General features: G+C 42.0%; 1 protein-coding gene across 2 annotated transcripts in view; it reads right to left on the bottom strand.

Annotated features, from left to right (window-relative positions):
• Nucleotides 1-15,675, bottom strand: part of LOC126425014 (uncharacterized) — a 124,506-nt gene that overhangs the window by 67,278 nt on the left and 41,553 nt on the right. The window lies entirely within an intron of this gene.

A 15,675-nucleotide genomic window follows, 5' to 3' on the forward strand; every position in this document is an offset into this window, starting at 1 on the left:
CATAACCGGGAACAAGATTTTACAGGACCTGCAATTGTGTCGACAACTTTCTGAACAATGAAAGGCTTTACTGTTGAGAAGTCTAGATCTTTGTCAAACTGAGAAACAACTAGGAACTTTGGCACTGATGGAAGAATTTTCTGTGGCTGAGATTCATCTAGCTTTCTCTTGTGGGCAGAAGTTGTAGAAGCAGAAAAAACGATTGCGGAAGTATCCTCCACGATTACCGGCGTCTCCGATGGCGTGCTCCTGTCCAGTGGGGGCCCTCTCTGAGGGCACCCCCCGCCACAGGTGCGCACTTCAGGTCACACCTTCCGAGAAACGGACGGAGGGACCAATTGGCACCTTTGGAAGGTACCAGCTCAGGTAATCACCCCTCCCTGGGCTTGGCCTTTACCAGGGCGTATGTACGTGTGCTACTTGTCTATCTATGGCGGGGAATTATTGCCTAAATCCATCACCAGCTACGCGTGGTTCGGCCTTCAGACATGTATGGGAAGGAAAGAAAGAAAAAGAGAGGAACCAGCTCAGGTAATCACCCCTCCCTGGGCTTGGCCTTTACCAGGGCGTATGTACGTGTGCTACTTGTCTATCTATGGCGGGGAATTATTGCCTAAATCCATCACCAGCTACGCATGGTTCGGCCTTCAGACATGTATGGGAAGGAAAGAAAGAAAAAGGGAGGAACAAGGAAAAGGAAAGAAGAGAAGAATTCTCAAATGCCGCAATGGAGAAGAAGGTAAAGAGAAGAATCAAGGAAAGAGCAGGACAAAGTAAGGACAGATACTTGACATTGTAGAGATAAAAGAAGAGAACCAGTTCATTTGTTCACAAGTATCTGTCTCAGGAGCTAGGCGCTAAACATATTCCCAAACAGAGGGAGAAGGGGAAGGGGAAGGGAAAGGGAAAGGGGAGGTATGCAGCCCGGAAAGGAAAGAGACCTGCATGAGCTCGGGGTCCTGAGCTTGCCATGCACGTATCCACAAAAGAGTTGTGGGCCCCCTGGAGGGCCACTTGGTGACACCATCCTTTCCAAGACAGAAGTCGTCACATTTGAAATGGCTGTCCTCATTTGAGTGTCTTGTTCACTCTCTCCTCACCCCTATCATTAACAGGTAGTGGTTGGTGCAGTTGGTGATCTTCCACATTCTTGGCTGCTTCCTCCTCCTCTTTCTCCAAATTTTGCAGTAGCTCCTTCAGCCTAGCACTTTCCCATTCGTATAATGACATCTACAATATGATACAAGGTGTACAACTTTCCTTTTGCCATCTGCCGATAGGTGGCAACAACAGTAAATAGCGGTCAAAAGAAACAGATCACAGATATCAGGCAGTTAGTTTGGACCTCATTCAAAAATTAGTCGATTTGTGTCTGCATTAATTTGTGGGAGGTGTTACTATTTTGTTTCAATGTGAAGAAACCAGCGGCTGAGTCTCATCAAATGCTCTCAAGTACATATGGTAAGGACGCTTTCAGTGAAAGAACGTGTCTTGAGTGGTTTCAATGCTTCAAGAATGGTGATTTTAACATTGTAGTCCGGCACAGTAGTGGAAGAGAGAATGTTTTCAAAGATGCAGAATTGCTGAGTGAAGACTCGCATCAAACTCAAGAAGAATAGGCACGATTAGTGGGAGTGACATAACAAGCCATTTCAAAATGTCTCAAGGCTATGGACATCATTCATAAAGAAGGAACTTGGGTCCCGCGTGAACTGAAACCAAAGAGACATTGAACGGAGTTTGTGTGTTCGTGAACAGATGCTTCAGAGGAAGAAACAGAAGGTATTTCTGCATCGCATTGTGACCGGGGACGATAACCCTGAACAAAAAAAATCAATGGGATATCCCGGCCATGCTTCCATGTCAATGGCCAAACCGAATATTCACGGCTCCAAGATCATGCTCTGCATTTGGTGGGACCAGCTTGGCATCGTGTACTATGAGGTGTTAAAACCAAGTGAAACAATCACAGGACCTTGTTATCGAACACAATTAATGTGCCTGTGCAGAGCATTAACCCTAGAAACACCTAGGTATTTTAGATTACACGGAGCACCAACCAAGGGCAAATTTTGCCCGTGTTACAATAAGTTGTAAATCTTGTAATTTGTTGTAATATGTATTTATTTTATATAACTATGTATCCATTGAGATATTAGTTTAACAGGAAATAGTGACAACATAACTGAAAGCTTAATTTCTTAACACTGATAGGGTGAATATAACAACCAAGAATAGTCAAATCTTGGTCAATGAAAGTTTGTGTAAACAAGATAAGAAGGTCTGTAATTGAATACAAAGGCTGTCTAAAGTTTTTATGCACTCTTTGTTCTATTAAATGAATAATTCAGCTTTGTCACAGAGAGAAATTTTCAAAAACAGAAATGAAAAGACTTGCTAAAATATCTGTTATTGTACATTGAATACTCTCAGAAAACACTTTTCACTGGGAGAGAATATTTTCACTTAGAGGTGACATTTACCTCCTGCACACAAAATAGTTGATTCTGAATGAGTCTTACACAGACGGCGCCCACAGCTTCCACGTGTTAAGTTGGTTTTTGTGAAGTCTCTTGCTCTCTGGTTACTTGCATTCTTCAAGCATAAGTAGCACCTTACTTTCCTAGTCGGTTCTTCATTTGGAGCAATTTTGTTTACCTCTAGTTTCTTTCCTAGGATCTCTCCCATCGCACAAATAACAGGCAACTGGAGTCCTTTCAAATCCATGGCTCGCTCTTTTACGAATGGTTTCAAAAGTTCATGGCCTAATTCATGGAGATACAATTTTCTGGCGTTTGATTTTCATTCATTCCATTTAGGCGCATTCATCTTGAACAGTGTGTATGAGTTAACTGCAGCCATATCAAGCAGGCTGTAGAACATTGACAGTGGTCACCTTCTCGTACCCCTTTTTGTAGAGTATGTCCTATCCATTTGATCTACGGCATCCACTCCTCCCTTAGTGGAATTATACTACAGGTTTATGTGTGTTTTCTTTTTTGGTGTATCAACTTCTCCTCCTTGTGTAGACAACATCAACAGATTTTTCTTTGGTTTTTCCTTTGTGATGTAAGAAACAATGTTTACTGGAGGCTTCTTAGAAGATGGGTCTGTGAGTGCGAATGTGGAGGAATACGGCTCTCTGCCGGCTGTCGTCTTAAGTTCCTGCGGTACATGTTTTCTGTTTGATTTGAGTGTCCCAACCAATGTAAGTTTGTAGTCTTGATAGAGAATGTCCGCCAACTCCACAGAAGTGTAGAAGCGGTCAGTTGTGACAGTGTAGCCTGTATTCTTTATTGGCTCCACCAGTCTCTTCACAATCTCAAGAGGACCTCGTTCACTGGCAGGTCTACTGTCTTTTCCGGCATACACTTCCATTTTTATTATGTATCAGTTGCACTACAAAGAATTCTGACTAATATTCCATATTTTCCAGGTTTGTCTTTGAGGAAAACTTTGAAAGGGCAACGACCTCTGAAAAGACACAACATTTCTTCATCGATTGTACTGTCAGGTCCATTTCTAAAGTACCAAGGGAATATTCCATTCAATATTACAAATACTTCACGCAGCGGCGCAAATTTGTCACGTACATGTCTTTCTGACCTAGTGCCTTTATCATCAAAGTGAAGAATTTGTTGTGTTGGCAGAAGAGCCAACACCGTGTTACTAGAGGAGGCCGAAACGCACGCGTTTTAGCTCACGCAGGCTGGCGTGAGGAGGGAAGAACTATACTGACATGAGGTCTGGAACATGACAAGGAATTAGAATTCAGAAAGCGGACGTAATTAGTTTGATACTTAACTTTAATCCATTAATGAGGAACGTCGCCCTTGACGGTACATGATTCACAATATTATCTGGTCCGATTATAGTAACTGAATATGGTGCCTTGCTAGGTCGTAGCAAATGACGTAGCTGAAGGCTATGCTAAACGGTCGTCTCCGCAAATGAGAATGTATGTAGACAGTGAACCATTGCTAGCAAAGTCGGCTGTACAACTGGGGCGAGTGCTAGGGAGTCTCTCTAGACTAGACCTGCCGTGCGGCAGCGCTCGGTCTGCAATCACTGATAGTGGTGACACGCGGGTCCGACGTATACTAACGGACCACGGCCGATTTAAAGGCTACCACCCAGCAAGTGTGGTGTCTGGCGGCGACACCACACAATTTTCAATAGCTGATATGCTACTGTCTTACCCATAGCATCTCTATAAATTCTTCCCAATAAATTTGACCATAAATCAGATAAAGAAATATTATGTCCTGGTAAACTCCCATTAGAATTAAAATTCCCATCAATGCATATATTTCAGAATCGCTAATGGGAGATATGTTTTCTCTTTCAGCTTCTTCATTTGTATGGTCAAGTATTTTCCGTACTAATGCAGGAGTGAAATTTTTTTTAAAATGATTCACATTTGCTTGTTACTTTCCCAGCACTGGTTATTCCTTGACGTTCACGGACTACTGTTGTTGTTGTTGTAGTCTTCAGTCCTGAGACTGGTTTTATGCAGCTCTCCATGCTACTCTATCCTGTGCAAGCTGCTTCATTTCCCAGTACGTACTGCAGCCTACATCTTTCTGAATCTGCTTAGTGTATTCATCTCTTGGTCTCCCTCTACGATTTTTACCCTCCAATACTAAATTCGTGATCCCTTGATGACTCAGAACATGTCCTACCAACCAATCCCTTCTTCTAGTCAAGTTGTGCCACAAACTCCTCTTCTCCCCAATTCTATTTAATACCTCCTCATTACTTACGTGATCTACCCATCTAATCTTCAGCATTCTTCTGTAGCACCACATTTGGAAAGCTTCTATTCTCTTCTTGTCTAAACTATTTATCATCCACATTTCACTTCCATACTTTAATCCATTAATGAAGAACATTGCTCTTGACGGTACATGATTCACAATATTATCTGGTCCGATTATAGTAACTACACTCCATACAAATACATTCAGAAATGACTTCCTGACACTTAAACCTATACTTGATGTTAACAAATTTCTCTTCTTCAGAAACGCTTTCCTTGCCATTGCCAGTCTACATTTTATATCCTCTCTACTTCAACCATCATCAGTTATTTTGCTCCCCAAATAGCAAAACTCCTTTACTACTTTAAGTGTCTCATTCTCTAATCTAATTCCTTCAGCATCACCCAAGTTAATTCGACTACATTCCATTATCCTCGTTCTGCTTTTGTTGATGTTCATCTTATACCCTCCTTTCAAGACACTGTCCAAGTCCTTTGCTGTCTCTGACAGAATTACAATGTCATCGGCAAACCTTGAAGTTTTTATTTCTTCTCCATGGATTTTAATACGTACTCCGAATTTTTCTTTTGTTTCCTTTATTGCTTGCTCAACATACAGATTGAATAACATTGGGGAGAGACTACAACATTGTCTCACTCCCTTCCCAACCACTGCTTCCCTTTCATGTCTCTCGACTCTTATAACTGCCATCTGATTTCTGTACAAATTGTAAATAGCCTTTCGCTCCCTGTATTTTACCCCTGCCATCTTCAGAATTTGAAAGAGAGTATTCCAGTCAACATTGTCAAAAGCTTTCTCTAAGTCTACAAATGCTAGAAACGTAGGTTTGCCTTTTCTTAATCTAGCTTCTAAGATAAGTCGTAGGATCAGTATTGCCTCACGTGTTCCAATATTTCTACGGAATCCAAAGTGATCTTCGCCGAGGTCGACTTCTACCAGTTTTTCCATTCGTCTGCAAAGGATTCGCATTAGTATTTTGCAGCCGTGACTTATTAACCTGATAGTTAAGTAATTTTCACATCTGTCAACATCTGCTTTCTTTGGGATTGGAATTATTATATTCTTCTTGAAGTCTGAGGGTATTTCGCCTGTCTCATGCGTTTTGCTCACCAGATGGTAGAGTTTTGTCAGGACTGGCTCTTCCAAGGCTGTCAGTAGTTCTGATGGAATGTTGTCTACTCCTTGTTTCAACTCGGGTCCTTCAGTGCTCTGTCAAACTCTTCACACAGTATCGTATCTCCCATTTCATCTTCAGCTACATCCTCTTGCTTTTCTATAATATTGTCCTCAAGAACATCGCCCTTATATAGACCCTTTATATACTCCTTCCACCTTTCTGCTTTCCCTTCTTTGCTTAGAACTGGGTTTCCATCTGAGCTCTTGATATTCATACAAGTGGTTCTCTTTTCTCCAAAGGTCTCTTTAATTTTCCTGTAGGAAGTATCTATCTTACCCCTAGTGAGATATGCCTCTACATCCTTACATTTGTCCTCTAGCCATGCCTGCTTAGCCATTTTGCACTTCCTGTCGATCTCATTTTTGAGACATTTGTGTTCCTTTTTGCCTGCTTCATTTACTGCATTTTTATATTTTCTCCTTTCATCATTTAAATTCAATATTTCTTCTGTCACCCAAGGATTTCTACTAGCCCTGGTCTTTTTACCTACTTGATCCTCTGCTGCCTTCACTTCTTCATCCCTCAAAGCTACCTATTCTTCTTCTACTGTATTTTGTTCCCCCATTCTTGTCAATTGTTCCTTATGCTCTCCCTGAAACTCTGTACAACCTCTGGTTTAGTCAGTTTATCCAGGTCCCATCTCTTTAAATTCCCACATTTTTGCAGTTTCTTCAGTTTTAATCTACAGTTCATAACCAATAGATTGTGGTCAGAGTCCACATCTGCCCCTGGAAATGTCTTACAATTTAAAATCTGGCTCCTAAATCTCTATCTTACCATTATATAATCTATCTGAAACCTGTCAGTATCTCCAGGCTTCTTCCATGTGTACAACCTTCTTTCATGATTCTTGAACCAAGTGTTGGCTATGATTAAGTTATGCTCTGTGCAAAATTCTACCAGGTGGCTTCCTCTTTCATTTCTTACCCCCAATCCATATTCACAGACGATGTTACCAAAATCCCTTTTACTATGTCTCGGAGCTTCAGCAAAGATGCACTCTTCCAGAACTTGTAACATATCTATTTGGAGCATTACCTGCATGGTTTGTTTCTTTTTCATTGTCTTCCACGTCTTCACTGGAATCCTTTTCTACTTCTGTATGATCTGACTCAAAATCACTTAAATCTGATAATTCGTCGTCGAGTAACAGTTCTGCAAGAACTTCTGCGTCGTTCAAGCCTCTATAACTCATCTTACAAAATCTACTTCACAATAAAGGTGTCGTTCTACTGTGACAAACTGCTAATAGTAATAATGGCAAGTCTAAAATCAACAATGATAGTGAAACTCAACAATTAGACACTCAACAAACCACTGTAAAACTCATGTTCGAGGTTGCCAACTGAATAAAAGAAAGAAAAACGTACGGGCAAATTTTGCCCAAGCTTGGTGGTTGTAGGGAAGATGATAAGAATTATGGTCGCATGGAGTATGAACCCTGGGCAAAATGTGCCCTTGGGCATAAAATTCTTATTTTGTACTTGCAATTATAAAAATTTAACCGCAGAAACATACAGCATAGTGTATTATAAGGCAACAGACAAAGAGAAAAAGACCCAAAAAACATAGGATATTTGCCATGACATTTTTAAAAAATAAAAATGTAAGGGGAAATTTTGCCCATGCTTGGTGTTTCTAGGGTTAAAAGACAAACGGCTGCAATACAGCGAGAGGCACGATAAAGTGATTTTGCAGCATGATAATGCTCGACCCCACATTGCAAAAGAGGTCCAAACGTACTTGGAAACATTAAAATGGGAAGTCCTACTCCACTCGTCGTATTCTCCAGACATTGCTCCCTCTGACTATCACCTGTTTACATCAATGGCGCATGGCCTGACTGACCAACACTTCCGATCTCATGAAGAAGTCACAAATTGGATCGATTCGTGGATCGCTTCGAAAGATGAAAAATTTTTTCAACGCGGGATTCGTACACTGCCCGAAAGATGGAAGAAAGTAGTGACCAGCAATGGAAAGTACTTTGAGTGATACATGTGTAACCAATTTGTTTCATTAAAGCCTCAAATGTTGGGGAAAAAACAGTGGAAGTAAAGTTGTACACCTTGTATAATATGCAAACAGCAATACATTATAATTAAATAATTATAATATAATACAGACAAATACCAGTGGCCCAGTTATAAAACAACAACTGTTATTTACATGAGAAAGTTGTAATAATGTATTAGGATACAGTATTACAGATCTACAAAGCACGTGTTTCTTACGTCTGGCACAGCAGTGTTCAAAATCCAGGCAACAAGCATGGAAAGGTGGGGTGCAGTAAACCCCAACAGAGAGAACGAATGTTTACCTGTCAACTTCCAGTTCACAAATGAGGAAAACGCATGGAGCGCACTTGCGTATATGCAACTGACACCTATTCACAACCTCAGCAGTGCCCATGTTTCCATATCAGTGTTATACACAAAAGTACAGTCTGTGAGGATACTGCACACTGGGTTTCTGCTGGAGGATTAAGAAAACATTATACATAAAGCATTAAAATGATAAACAGTCCACGAGATCTGTAGATGGATGGCACACACAGCTTCCCTCATTTATGTTAACCAATAATTGGTGACAGGAAGGAACTGTGGCTGCCAAGTTACATAAAATAATATGTTCCAAACCAAGCAAGCAGCAGACCCCATATGATGGTTTATTCACTGGGAAGACCAGCATTTTATCTAACCTACAAAGCCAACAATATGGCCAATTGTTGTACAGATGTTACTAGAACAAAGGATGTGTTATAGCGAGAGTTTGCACATGCACAGTTCTGGATCTTTCCTACCAACACTAGCTTTTCTACATCTCTCCTCACCTCACCACAGCTGACTCTGCACCTAGCAGCCCTGTCCTGTCTTCGCCATGGTCCTGCTCACTTTCACAGCAGCACGTCACCTTCCCCCACCCCTACTCTGCAATTTATTCAAGGGGAGGGGGGGGGGGAGTGCGTTCGCAGGTCCCACCATCACCACAACCTCAGAAATTACAACATACTCACAAGAAACTGTCAAATGTTTCTAACAATGAATATGTATGTTTCACTGCTGTCCTGTTAGGATGATGACGATGACAATTAAAAATTGGGATACCACACTCAACAGAGTAACTAAACAAAAACGGCAATGAAAATAAAAATTAATGTAGTCAATTTCTTTTATTTATTTCTTCTAGTACTATTAAAATGTAGGCAATCAATAAATGGGATAAGTTTAGGATATGCATAATGTTAACTTTTTAAAAGTATCTGTAAAACTTGCCAATCATTTGACTGGTAAATATTTTATACACTGGTGTAGAATTTCCCGGAACTTTAGGTAATTAAAAGAGAGAGAGAGAGAGAGAGAGAGAGAGAGAGAGCGAAGGGAAAAACAACAACAACACATTTTTGAAAGGTCTTTAATGCACAACAACTTGTGCACAATATATTTTGTTAGCCAATCATAACTTGTGTCACGTGATCTCATAAGCCAATGACAGAAGGTATTCAGAGCATAGAACACCTGATGTCAGCCAGTAACAACATCACCGCTAAATAGCATGAACAAACAAACAAAAAAAGTTAATGGTTTTAATTAATATATAGTATAGCTACAGCTTTCACTTAAAATACGGGTCATAAAGTATTTTTTCCTGTATTTATTTATTTCCGAGGGTGTGGTTAGGAAGGATCCTGAGAACACAGCTTGAAGTGTCTGACAAGCACAATAACGAAGTGTACTGCTGTGAACCAAACATTTTGTGAGCTACCTGGATGAATACACGTTCTGTTGAGCAATTTGACTTTTCCATAGAAAAGCCAATTACGTGTGATATTGCTCAAGAACTCACTTCGCATTTCTTAAAGGATAATTATACTTTTTGCCATTGTTGTTGCATAATTTGCAGTCTACGAAAGTGTAGTAACCAAGTAAGACAAAACCGATCCAAGTATCACAAATGTGACTTTAGTCATAAAACTCTGAATAGTAACAGAAATAAGTCCCTTGTGAATCCACACATAACAAGACACAGAACAACTGATGTGAGCAATACAACTGGATGAACATAGGGAGGGTCAGTCCGTGCTGCTCAGCGCATATATGTGCACAACTCAGTGACAAACAGCACACAGGTGACTGCGCTGCATGCATGCCTTCTACAGGCTGCATGCATGCCTCCTACAGGTGGCCTCTAGCAACCGACCAGTACTGATACAGTTGGCGGCCGATTCAAGCACACGTGTGTGCAACACCACACTCAGCACATCCACACTCACACGCTCTTGTAACAAGAACAGCACACTTTTCCCCCATGCGAACTGGGCGCCCCAGCGCCGGACAGAAACCGTCAGACACACATCCATCAGATCAGATCCGGAGCGATGGCAGCCTTTGCCAATGGAGGGATGGGACGATGTGCTGGGCGGACAATGGAGCATAGGGCCAGAATGTGTGCAGATACCAACATGCCCGAGGGCAGTGAGCATGTGTGGTGCCTGACAACAGCACTGGAGAGGATGATGATATTGCCATCTCTGTCACATCATCAGCAGGCAAACCCCTCTACAGAGGAGAAGTGGTAGGACCCACCGGCGACAGTGGCTGAGGCAATGATGGAAAGGGGGCCAGTGGAGTTGGCTCAACCAGAACAGCAGACTGCACCAACAGACCCAAGGTCAGAGATGTACCAGCACCCAGCAACATGAAACTCAAACCCTAGAGCGCCGCACATGTAGGAGGCAGCCAATGGGACAGGGGCACCTCCAAAACAGGCAACGACGGGCTCAAGGTGGAGGGCAGGCCGCGATGACGGGGACGCACCCATGAACCAGTAGCGAGGGGGCACCAACAGATCAAAGTAGAGTGCCTTCAGTCGTCGGCTGTATGGACATTACAACAATGGTGCCCTCAGCAGCGGACAAGAGTGACTGGCAATCACTTGGGCCCACTACCAACCCCTAGCGCCAACACTGGCGATAAGCAGCTATATAAAACCCGACCACAACAGGTGTAGTGCAGGCTAAAGAAGGTGGAGGAGTCTGTGAGGCTGCTGGCCATGAAGCAACACAGCTGGGCTCCAGTTCCTGATAGGTGTGAAACGATAACTGCTCAGAAAATGGAGATGTATGTCATCCGGTGAAGAATTCACAAAAAACTTTTTCGTTTGGAACTCGAACGTATGCACTAGTCATTTTGCCTTGCCGTTTGATTGAGGGTAGAGTGGGGAAGCTGTAACATGACGAATGCCGTGATGGGAACAAAAAAATTGAAGGCGTGAGGAACAAACTGCGGCCCATTATCAGAAACTAAGATACAAGGCAACCCACCAATTAAAAAAAACAAAAGCGTACAAATTGTGACTTCAGCTTATGACTAAGCAACTGGAAAATGTAAGGAAACACAAAATGCACCTACAACCAAAAGCCAATAGGAATTAAAGAAAGCAAAGTCTACATAAATGCATTCCCATGGCTGGCGTCATGCTGGCCAGGGGGACAGATATGCCCTCTGGGCACTGCCTGTTGTCAGCACACTATTCACAAGACATGACAAAACTGATAAGTTCACAATCAATCCCTGGCCAAAAAACATGTCTCCTAGCTAACAGTTCAGTGTGCTAAAGTTCCCTATGGCCCTGGTGGAGAAGGCATAGAACCTCGTGCCATAACACGGAGGGAATGAGTACTCCGGGAGAGAGGTCTTCTGTGGGCAACAGCAAAGCACTGTCAAAAACAGAGACGCGATACTGTCAGGAAAAATAGTTGCACAGGTGGTCCAAAGCCCGACACAGCAGTTTATCTGGTGAGCCCCGTCGAACAAACCGAACCACCTGGCGGAGAACGCTGTTGACGGCAACAGCTGCTGTTGTGTGTAAGCTTGTAATTGGGAAACCCTAGACTGCAGCCTGCATTTCAATATCAAGTTGGAAGCAAAGCAATTCTTTACTATCAAAATCGGGAATTAGGACCTACAGGAAGGCGGGAACAAGGCATTTGCACTGGCATGTTTAGATGTTGGTCAAAAATAGGTTTCATAATTGTAGCAAGACGAGAACAGTGCCCAGCTTTGTAGGCAGTGTGCTGCCTTGTCAGGCAAGGAAACCAAGGGTTTATAGCCAGTAATAAATCGAAACTTGGAGCCACACAAAAACTTGAAATTCCTGAAGAGCATAGATTATGGCAAGAGCCTCTTTTTCCACCTGAGAGTAAAGCTTCTGGGCCAGACGGAGAGAGACTTGAAGCCAAAAGCAACAGGTTGTTCAGAGCCACCAACATATTGGTGCACTAGACAGGGCCAAGGCCATACTGTCAGGCATCAGTTGCCAAAAAGATGTGCTGATCCAGAGAGAACATAGCTAAACAAGATGCCAAGAGTATTTTGGATTTAAACACCTGAAAAGCACGTTCACAATCCGGGCTCCAGCAAAAAGGTACATTCTTGCACAACAAGGCATGCAATGGCTGAGCCAATGCAGCAGCCCCCAGCAGGAATTTATGGTAGTAGGCTACCTTCACTGGAAGGCCCGAAGCTGCTCCATGGGCAAGGGGCAAGACCTATATAGATGTAACAGCAGAGATGTGGTCTGGCAGAGGGCAAATTCCATCCCACGAGACCTCAAACCCGAAATAAACAATACAAGGTTGAAAACACTGAGATTTTGCGAAATTAAACCATAAGTCTGTGGACCATAAGACAAAAACAAAGTGAGCAAATTTTTCACGTGGCTGGCCATGGAAGAGTCCGTGACAACAATCTCCAGATAATTAACTTGCAACCAAACAGGCCAAATGGAGTATTCAAAACCAGAACCCGCCAAGACTCTTTATCCACAGGAATTGCAGATGCACTTCAGGCAAATCAATTTTAGAAAGTACAGGCCACTCGATACTTTCTCCAACAGTTCCTCCTAGAGTGGGGTAGGATACATATCTATGATTGACTGCATGTTGACAGTAACTCCGAAATCATCACAGAGGCAAAGTTTCCGTAACAGTTTCCGAACTACAGCCAGCAGAGACAACCATTTACTAGCCATAACACACTGCACTACCTCTTAAGATTGAAGTCCAAACAATTCTGCTTTCACTTGACCTCTCAGGGCGACAGGAATAGGATGACCACGACAAAAACGAGGCCGAGCTGTGGATTTCAAAAAAAATATGAGCAAAAAAATTTGTAGCACACCCTATACCTTCCGAATAACACGTCCAAAAACTCCTCACACAGTGTTTCCAATTGAGAATACGGTACCTGATCAGACACACAGTGAACAGCATCGGTGAAAGAAAATCCAAGCGCCTGAAATCCATCCATCCCAATCAAGTTCTCGACACTGGCATCAGCAACCAATAAAAATGTAATGAAACAAACTACTCACTTGTAAGAGGCAAATACTGTACATTGTCCCATCGGTGCAATGTTCTGTTTGTTATAGCTTACCAGCTTCTGCATGATTGGTGTCAACGACAGCAAGCCTAAACTTGCTTAGGTTTGAGGATTGAATAACGTCATTGCGCCAGCTTTGTCACCCTGTAGCTGGAGCACTTGGTGGAAAACACTTAACGCACAACTTGGGAAAGTCACAAGCACTGGAGTTACACCACTGTCCACATTCTAAGTGACCTACAGTGAACGACACACAGAGAGCGATGTCACCTCCTCCTGGCAAGCATTACAAGTAGCCCAGTGCTTACGGCACACCAAATGTTTGTGCTGGACAAAACAGAAACGAGAAGACAGAAACAGAGAACACTGACTCGTGTCACGCACAATAGAGTCCACATCAGTAACAAACTGGCACTTATAATGCCGTGAAATTCGGCTGCCCAGGTCCTGTACGACTTGTTTGGTTTCTTGTGGCAATGACAGAATTCAACTCGCACTGCTACGTCATTGGTTCTTTTGCGATGGTAGTTGGACAATAAACCCCACATGTGATCAAAAGTGCAAGTTCTTTTAATGGGGCAAGCTGACACAGTAATTGATACATTTTAGGTGGAATCCACAAGAGAAGGCTTTGCACAAATTGGAGTCTGTCATACCGACAGGCCCTCTCAATACTTGGCTGAATATTACACGGAGGAAAAGTGGGTGGATGGACTTGTGGAATGGTACCTTGTGTGTTAATGAAAGCCGACAAAGTGGTCACTTATAAAGTAAGTTCTTCAATCAGGACCAGTAGCACGGCTTCCGTAATGACGAACTTGACGAAACCATACTTTAAGACTGCATGTGCAGAAACCGCTCCAAACTCATTGCCAGTTGGGTAGTAACCAAGTAATACATGAAACCGATCAAAGTAAAAAAAAAATATGGCTTATCATAAACCTCTAAACAATAATGGAAATAATCCCTTCGTGAATCCAGTCGGAACAAGACAGAACAACTGATCTGAGGGCACAACTGCACGAACATAGTGAGGATCAGTCAGTGCTGCTCTGTGCATACTGTCAGCCGATTCAAGCCCCCATGCGTGGCGAGACCACACTTGGCATGCCCCCCCCCCCTCCTCCTCCTCAATACATACACTAGTAGCATGATATAGTAGAAAGAACTAAAATAAATATGAAAAGTAACTTTGAAGCTTTGTCACTTTTGACATATATCAAACACAAATGTGGCAGTCAAATTTTAAATAATGACATAAACAGCTGGGCTTCTGGGCCCGAAATCTTCATCGCACATCCCCACACATAACATAATTGATCTTGCGTAAAAGGAAATGTATTTCAAAAGTAATCCTTCTTGAACCATCATTTGCAATATTTTATCGCTACCTGCTGGAAATGTCAACAGTTGTGATGTCATGCTCATCGAAAGCAGTTGTAGTTACGAAGTAATGCATTGTCTTCGTCCTAAAGCCTTTGACACATATTGCTCTCAGCAGATGCTTGTTTGTGCACTGTGTTTTTTTGTTGTACATGGCACATTTTCTATGCAACTTAAATTTTATTTTCAAATGATGGAAACTCCAGGTAGGAATATCAACAATGTAGGAAAAGATAGATTGCTAATTACCATAAAAGGACACGTCAAGTCGCAGACAGGCACGATTAAAAGACACTCACATCCATTGTGTGTGTGTGTGTGTGTGTGTGTGTGTGTGTGTGTGTGTGTGTGTGTGTGTGTTTACTGATGAAGGCTGTGACCAAAAGCTATATGTGAGTGTCTTTTAATCGTGCCTGTCTGCAACTTGATATGTCTTCTATATGTTAAGTAGCAATCTATCCTTTCCTACATTGTTAAATTTTATTTAGGTGTTTTCCTCTCATTTATGTTTTATTGCTATCGTATTATTCTGCATTAGTGAGCTCAAGTTAAATTCTTTGTTAGAGTACCAGTTCTTGCCAGTCAAAATTACAGAAATTTAACTGTACACTGAAACAATGAAAAATTCCCAGAGTTCCAAAAAATTCCTGGGGTTTCCCAGATGAGAAAATTCCCACATTTCCCAGCTGAAAATATAAACCCTAGAGAATTCATGAATATTCACTGAAGTATTTCTTAAGCAAGTTATCTTGATGCACAGAAGGTAAGCACTATTTTGCAATTATATTCAAAGCACACCATTTGTATTATTAAAAGCAATTGCGAACGTGATATTTTGAGTTAACCATCTGAAATCATAAGCTTACAAAATCGTACCTATCCAACAAAATGATCAAGAAGTTATGAAATAAAGCAACAAACTATTCACCAAAGATATTTTTTTCATATATGA

This window comes from Schistocerca serialis, chromosome 10 (genome assembly GCF_023864345.2).
Source record: "Schistocerca serialis cubense isolate TAMUIC-IGC-003099 chromosome 10, iqSchSeri2.2, whole genome shotgun sequence".
Lineage (NCBI taxonomy): Eukaryota > Metazoa > Arthropoda > Insecta > Orthoptera > Acrididae > Schistocerca > Schistocerca serialis.